Genomic DNA, 8372 nt, shown 5'->3' with positions numbered 1-8372 from the left:
GGCCTCTTTGAATTCACCGTCATGCCTTTCGGTCTATGTAATTCCCCTGATACATTCGAGCATATCATGGTATTAGTGATCAAGATTTCGACGAAACATCGTCTGGCCAGGTGGGGACAAAGAAAATTATAGGGTCACTGACCTAGTCAAAGTTTAATAAAAAAACGTAATGACGCTTCGAAAGTCCTACGGCTTCCTTGTTCCCAATGGAGAAACCTTACATAAAGCATGTGCTTATAGCTTCTTCAAAATGCATCGCAATAATCTTGCATAATCAGACGGTAGATTCTCTTGCGTCCGACTGAGTGTGCCATGAGTGGTCTGAATCATCAAAGACTCTAGATACAATCGTCTAGAAGCGATCCGTTCTCTGGCAAGCACACGTTCCCCGTCCCATTTGATGGCGTGTCCAGTTTCTTGCACGTGTTCGGCCAGAGCGTTAGTAGCTCTGTCATTTCGTCACATCATTTTTGTGCTGCTGTATTCGTTTGCAGTAGTTTCCTGATTCGCCTTTATGACTGCGATCGCAATCTGCGCACGCAATCTTGTACACAACCCCAGGATATCTCTTAAGGGGCTTCTCGTCCAAGCCCGCATTGAAGAGTGCAAACTTGCTTTAAAACGCCTTGACAACGATGCGTTCTGTGAGAGGCGTGTCCTAGAGCTTGAAACTCCTGATGTTTTCCGCGAAATGCAACTGGTTGCCAACAAAGAAGCCCACTTGACGAAGGAAAAGCACGAAAGGGCCCAGGAAGTGAAGTTCGACAAACTCACCTCTGAAAAAAGGAGCATACAGGCGACACCAATGTTTGAGGTACGGAACTTTTCGTCTTACACTCTGACTCCGAGCGAAGCGCAGGTTCCAAGTCACGGACGTAACTTTAAAAAAGGGAAACCGCCAGATTCACGAAAAGTGATTTCTGCTCTTAAAAGCGCTCTCCAACTTTTAGATGTTGGTATCAGGGATGAAGTCCGCAAGCAGGCAATAGGCATATTTTCACGTATGCGCAAATCTCACCCTCGGTTCTTCTATCCCCCGAAGAGCGGAAGTCATTAGAAATCCTATGCAGTAACCAGATGATTGCGATACTACCAGCCGAAAAAGGAAACGTCACTGTTATTCTCGACCGTGAATCTTATAAAGCCAAAATTGAAGACTTCTGCAGGACCCGACAACTTACAGCCGCCTAGCCAAAGACCCCACTGCTAAAGATGCTATCAACGATTTTTCAATTTCCTCCGCCGTCAAAAAGGGGCCGATATTAGAAGCTGCTCTGCAGAAACCGATCGCCTCCAGCTATCTACGGGCTGCCGAAAAATTATAAGGAAGGGGTTCCTTTGCGTCCCATTGTGGATTTTACAAGGTCACCATTGCAATGTTTGTCTCCCTACTAGCACAATATTTTATCTCCTTTAGTTGGCAAGAACGAGACGCATTGGACTTTATTAACAAAGTGAAAAATGTCGCACTTGAAAGCGATGAAGTGTTGGTTTCCTTCTATGTTTGCTCCCTTTTCACGAGCATTCCGGTTAACCTGGCGGTGGAAACCTGCAAGCTACATTTGAACGAGGACTCATCTCATGAAGAGTGCACACCTTTCAAGGTACCCGATCTATGTAAGCTTATTTCCTTCTGCCTTGCAAATATCTATTTGTCGTACGGTGGCAAATATTATCGGCAGACCCCTGGCACAGCTATGGGTTCAGCAATTTTAGTGACGGTGGCTAATCTGAACATGGAAGCCATCGAGACAAAAGCCCTGGAAACAATCCAGCCATGGCCTAAATTATTCGTCAGGTACGTGGACGATTGTTTCTGAATCTGAAAGAAACAACTCGTCCAGCGTTTATTGGACCACCTGGACGGCATAGAAGTTCACCGTAGGAGAGGAGGTGAATGGCTGTATATCGTTTCTCGACACTCGTGCTATCTGAAAGCCCACGAGCCTGGATTTCACTGTGTACAGAAAGCTATACTACTCAGGCCATTTCTTGACTTTTATTCTGTCCACCCGATGGCACCCAAGCGATCTGTTGTCTGCTCCTTAATCAAGAGAGCAATAAACGCGTGCTCTAACGAGCAATCCCTCAAGGAAGAGCTGAGGACCGTCGAAAAGGATTTGACGAGAAATGGTTACGCAAGAAGTTTTGTGGCAAACACAAAAAAAAACTCCTACAGCGACCGCCACCTTCTGACGTTTCCGATGCTTCCAAGCCAAAACGCGCAAGCATCCCTTACATCCCACAGATCAGAGAAGCGCTTGGTCGGGTATTCCGAAAGTACGGCGTGCAAGTTGCCACGTTCTAACGAGCAAACTTAGGCACGAGCTTGTCAATGTGAAAGACCCCTTTCCCCTTAAGAGATAGCCTGGGGTCGTGTACAAGATTCTAGCCGCAGATTGGGACCGCCGTTATATCGGAGAATCAGGAAACTGATGCAAACGGATACAGCAGCACAAAAATTATCTCGCGAAAAGACACAGTGCTACTAACTCTCTGGCCGAACACGTGCAAGAAACTGGACACGCCATCAATTTGGACGGGGAACGTGTGTTTGCCAGAGAACGGATCGATTTTAGACGCTTGTATCTAGAGTTTGATGATTCAGACCACTCATGGCACACTAAATCGGACGCAAGGGAATCTAGCGTCTGATTACGGAGGATCATTACGATGCATTTTGAAGAAGCTATAGACACATGCTTTATGTAAAGTTTCCCCATTGTGAACAAGGAAGCCGTAAGACTTCCGAAACGGCAATACGTTTTTTTATTAAACTTTTACTTGGTCAGTGACCCTATAATTTTTTTTAAGTATGGTATTAGACATCTCCCTCACCTGTTTAAGAACGGCTACTTCCTGGTACGTTTTCAACCCGACTGACGTGCGTCCGACCGATGGGCTTCTCCCTTGGCTGGAACTCCTCTTCCTCCAGGTTTTGTGGTTCCCCGACGAAGACCGTCACTTCCATACTCCTCTGGAAACTTTTGTTTGCCCGAAACTTGTTTTCAGGTGCCGAAGCAGAACTCTTTTCTAATTCTAATTAGTACACAGGACGAGAAAGGCGCAGTATTTTTCAGTTTCTATGGACACCAGCACCGCGCCGTAAGGGAAGTGAGGAAGGTGGGACTGAAAGTAGAAAGATTAGATATAGTGTAGGGCTAGTAAATTCAAGCACCTCAAGATTTTTAATGTGCACAAACATATCACTGCACGGGGATATCTGAAGGTTTCGCCTCCATCTAATCGCAGACGTTGGTGGTCGGGCTCGAACCTGAGTACTGCGACACAATAAACCACCCTTGGCACAAATTTGTTTTTGCAGTTCATGTTAAGAAACCTCAGGTTGACAATATTATTCCGCAGCTTTCTGCTGTTGCGTCTCTGAGTCAACCAACTAAAAAGAAAAAGAAAATAGCAAGAAAATTTCACTTGTGATGGGCAGGAGAAAATTTTCTAGATAAGCCTTGCATTCAAAGATTGATGCTTGTTGGGCTAGTTGGTTAATCATGACTTCAATACCACTTCAGGTACCAAGAAAGGACGAGAAAGCACGAAAACAGAGCGCGAACTTCTATTTATATCACCAAGCGTGCCGTGTATATGTATATACACCAGCAAGTGTTTGGTTTGGTTTGGCTTTGGGGTTTATATAACGTCCCAAAGCTGCTCAGGCTATGAGAGACGCCGTAGTGGAAGACTCCGGAAATTTCGACCACCTGGGATTCTTTAACATGCACTGACGTCGCACAGTCCACGGGCGCCTTGCTTTTCGCCACCATCGAAAAGCTGCCGCAGAGGCCGAGATTCGATCTCGCATCCTTGGGCACAGTAGTCGAGCGCCGTAGCCACTGCGCCACTCCGGCGGGGTACCAGCAAGTGTGAAACATAGAAAAGGAGAAAGGAGACGACACTCGTCATGGTGCCACAGCATAGCACCAGGAGCCCAATTTCATCCATCTAAATATCTGAGTTCCTTCTGGCTCAAAAAGACCGATGGCATGCTCACACACTTATCTCCCGCACGCGCAAACTTCACCGCCTCGGTAATTTCTCGAACGCCCTGATCCTTATGCTTACTTTCAATTGTGCATTGATTAAAATCTGGACACATGGCTTTTTCCGATCCTGACGTTCACGTTTATTGTCGCAATAAGGGCAGTGCAGGCTGATCTTACCCTGATTCCATTCTTTTACGTTGTAATTGTGTTCTCTCAATCCTGTGTTAAGGAGGTATGGTAGGGTAAACGGTACATGTTACATTTAACGTATTATTTTAGAAACAAGTGCAGATATTTACATCAAATTTCGTACACTCACAACAGATGCCCCTGCGTACAATATGGAACACTTTGTTAGAGCTTAGATTGTTTACCTGTCCTTTGGCCCATTCCCAAAATGTCAGGTGTGTTTAATTATTCAATCTACCTTTTCTCTGTAACCACACAAAGGAATGTGATGATTTTAGGAAGTGTTGTTCTACATATCCATAGGTTATATCTGAACTAAAGACATGCCATATTCTTCAGGAATTTGTTCCCGAAAAAATAATACCGCTGCATGTACAGAGGCACAAGGGGGGGTGTCTCGAAGTGTAATTTTTTTCCAGTGTTATCATTCATATCATCTGCAATTTTTTTAGTTCCGAATATTTAGGACTGGCTAATGTACATTTGGGCAAAGTTTCACGGAAATCCGATGAATGTTTTCTGAGAAAAGGTACATTGAATTTGAGGAACTTGCAAAAAACACAATTTGAGAAAAATGAAGCTTTATGTTTGAATACTTCTCATGCATGCTCAAAATGCCCCAGGAGAATACATTTCATGGCTGACATTCTTGCAGGTGTCTCCAAAACCCTTCTTAGAGTTCTTTTTTACCCGTCGTGTTTCCTTGCTCTCGGCAGAGTCATACAATTCTGCCCTGTCAACGCGCTTTTTGTCCGTTCTGTCGAGGGCAACATAACAAAACACACCTGGAACAATTCTAAGAGCTTCTAGAACAGCTTTTCTTGCAGAGTTACCATCATTGTAGTAGGCTACAGCATCGTTAGCAGCTGTCCTCAAGGTGTCAGCACTGACAAATGTTGTCTTAGGGCAACGACACCAGATGAGTTGGTTCAGCGACTCATTGTTGTTCTGTGTTCGTCCGTGAAGACATTTGCTCAGAAGACCTGGATTTGACAACGCCTTGAACACTGGCTTGAGGACGTCCATCACGGCATCAGGAAGGTACCTTTTGTGGGAGTAGGTCTCAATGCTTCCCTCAACAAGGCTGCGGGTATACCCACACCATGAAGAGGGTCCCTTTGGGCTGAGTCCATGGTGGGGCTTGATATCTGTGGATAACTTAGTAAAGTATATCGCCCACACCGCTCGTCTCATATTATCCAGACTGTCTGTATTTCCCCGAATAGCTTTGCCATAGTAAACCTGAAGGGAGTCAATGTCCTTTTTTGTGAGGCGCCCTTTGCCGGAAAGTGGTAGACCATCGGCAAGCTTTTTCCGCTTCTCATTCTTCTTGATGTTCCTGCGCCTTTTGTGCCCATTCGCTTCTGGACATGTCCTACACATTCATGTTTTTCTATGGCCTTCTCGTATGGCTGCGAGTCTCTTACAGAAATGTACGCCTTACCGTCTCCATCACCAATGTAACTTGTGTACATTAGTTGGTGCTTTTCAACAGAGCTGCCAAAGATTTTTACTGCTCCAGCAGATTCCATTACACCGGATGGCCCATCGTAGGTAACTTTATATTCATTCAAGTTGTCATCTGTGTGAGGATTGCGGGCACAGATGTGGCAAAACTTAGACTCTACTTCAAAGTCGAGCACGTTTCCAGTGTCGGCCTATATCGCTGCTACGACGCTATGTAGAGAAGAATAACCCCGCTTCATCCACGTCCCATCCACTGTGACCGCAGTTTCCAGCTCTCCATCAGAGGCGAAGGCCTCTTTCTTCAGTTCTTCGGCAGCTTCTGTAATACTATTACTCACAGCGGTCGTAGATGCACAAAGAAGCCTCGCGTTGTACGATGCAAACTCTGTTGGCGGTGGCGGTAGATTGAGCACAGCACGCATGATACGACCAGATGCCAAACCTTTGCCGCAGGTGCGAAGGGCATAAACGAACCTTTGATTTACTTCAAAGACGTTGCCAGCAATGCGCCTTGATGTCTCAAGCACACTGAGAGCATCGCACTCGCTGCAGATGAACTTCATAGAGGATGCCAAACCGCTTCGCCTGTCAATAGCTTCTTCCAGTATTATAGCACCCTTGTTGCACTTTTTACACACAGCAACATCTTGAAAGAAACTGCAGAGAAGAGCGAATTCGATTAGACGGTAGCCAGTCGTACTTGCCCCGTCTACATCAAAGGAATCACTACTGATCCTCTCACCAAGAGTTTGAGAAGTTTGCGCTTCGTCGTGCCGGTTTCTCACTGCCCTTCTTGCTAGTGAACCGATTACCTTTGAAAGTTCTCTTTCTGCTCCATTTGCTGGACGATCGTGCCATCTTCTGGGCAAGCAATACGTTTGAAACACGAAACAGACACGACCGTAACCGTAATGATGCCAACAATAACAAACACGAAACACGCTACAAGAGCACCAGTAGCGGAACATCTGCTATCAAAGTAAATATTTTTAATACAATATAATCTTTTAATGCAGAACATTTATTTGCCACACATACCCAAGCAAAAAAAAACGCGCCATAATGAAGGAAACTGCGAAAGAACGATAAACAAACCGGCCTCCGAACTCCGTCCGCCATTTTTAAACAACAGAGCGCGCGGCACATTTTGGCCCGGCACTTAAACCGTTTTGAGCGGGCGCTCGAGGCCGCGCTTCCGCAGGTTTATTCTTCATAGTGCACTCGATTTTTCTGGGCCAAAATTGCAAATTCGATTTTTTGGAGGTTTACCCTACCTGACCTTAACACAACTGCCCGTCTGTACGATATATTCGGGGCCACATGACAATGGCACGCGATATACTACACCCTCTTGACAACTGACGAAGTGGTTTTGGTGACTAATACGACAAGGTCTCTCTTTAGTTGCGAATGGGTTTGTTTCCTTACATAGTACTGATAGTTTCAACGGAGCAGAAAACACAACTTGAGCCCCATTCGCTTTGCGATTTTTTACAGATTATGCGATGTCTTGTGCACATATGAATTACGGCTACTTTTCTGCAATCATCCTTTTAGTGTCCTAATGTTTTCTTTCTAAGCATACCTTCAGCCACAGCACTGACCTCATCCGCCCACCTAACTTTCTGCCGCCCCCTGCTACGCTTTCCTCCCCTTGGAATCCAGTTTGTACCCTAAGCGACCATTGGTTATCCTCTGTTTGCACTACATGTCCTGCCCATGCCCATTTCTTCTTCTTAATTTCCACTAGATTGTCAGTGACTTGAGTTATTTCTCTGACCCACTCTGCACGCTTCCTATCTTTTAATGTTACCCCGACCATTTTTCGTTCCATAGCCCTCTGAGCAGTTCTCAACTTAAGTAGAGCCCTCTTTGTTAGCATCAATAACGGCAGCGTTTGGGCGAGTTGGTTAGACATGTTAAACCTGGAAAGCGCATAAAAAACACACGAACAACAGCAAGAGACAGATGCACGAGCGCTTACTTCCAACTGATTTTAATTTCATGCGAGAAGCAGAATATATGTACACTTGAGATCACATGCGCATGCGAAGGAAAAAACTCAAACAGAAAAAAATATTATCTCGCTGCACATGTAAAAGATGAAAGATATGCAATCTCTTTCACAAGGACTGTCTGCAAGCAAGGCTTTCCTCAGGTGAGAGCCCGCCGAGTGCCAAGAAAAAATGGCGGCAATTCGCACGAGTGCTGGACCAGTCCGCCCAGATTTTATGGAGTACTGTCCTGCCAGGGCTTCGACAACTGGTCCCTAAATGGAATTCTAGGTCGCACAACCACGTCCATACATTTGGGGAGATAACGCGTCCCGAAGATGTGCGCCGTACGCTTCAGTTGGGACCCAAGTTCGCCGTGGAGCAAAATAAATCTAAACCACAACTTTTGGCCATGGTCCGTACGGTTTCGAAGCGTGCTCCAACAAGTGAGCATGGGAGCATTGTGTGGCAGGGCATCGACGTTTTAAAGAAATGTTCGAAGACAAGGCCAATAATTTCCCTTTCAAACGTATTGAAAGTCCTCAAGGAAGACAACTTATGTGTTCTTCCATGTGATAAGGAAGGTGGTTTTGCTGTGATGCCAAGATGCCTTTTTGATGAAAAAGTTGACAAGGCGATTGAGAATGTATTTCACAGGCAGCAAAGTATCAAGCTTTCAAAAATTAGGCTGAAGGCAAAAAAGTTATGTACTTCGTTTAAT

The 8372-nt window shown here is 45.4% G+C and overlaps 1 pseudogene; it reads right to left on the bottom strand.

Annotated features, from left to right (window-relative positions):
• Positions 1–4799: 4799 nt before the first annotated feature.
• Positions 4800–6079, bottom strand: LOC146177790 (uncharacterized; annotated as a pseudogene).
• Between the last annotated feature and the right edge of the window lie 2293 nt (positions 6080–8372).

This window comes from Amblyomma maculatum, chromosome 10 (genome assembly GCF_055883805.1).
Source record: "Amblyomma maculatum isolate TAMU_Amacu chromosome 10, ASM5588380v1, whole genome shotgun sequence".
NCBI classification, from domain to species: Eukaryota; Metazoa; Arthropoda; class Arachnida; order Ixodida; family Ixodidae; genus Amblyomma; species Amblyomma maculatum.
This window is presented reverse-complemented; position numbering and strand designations above follow the sequence as displayed.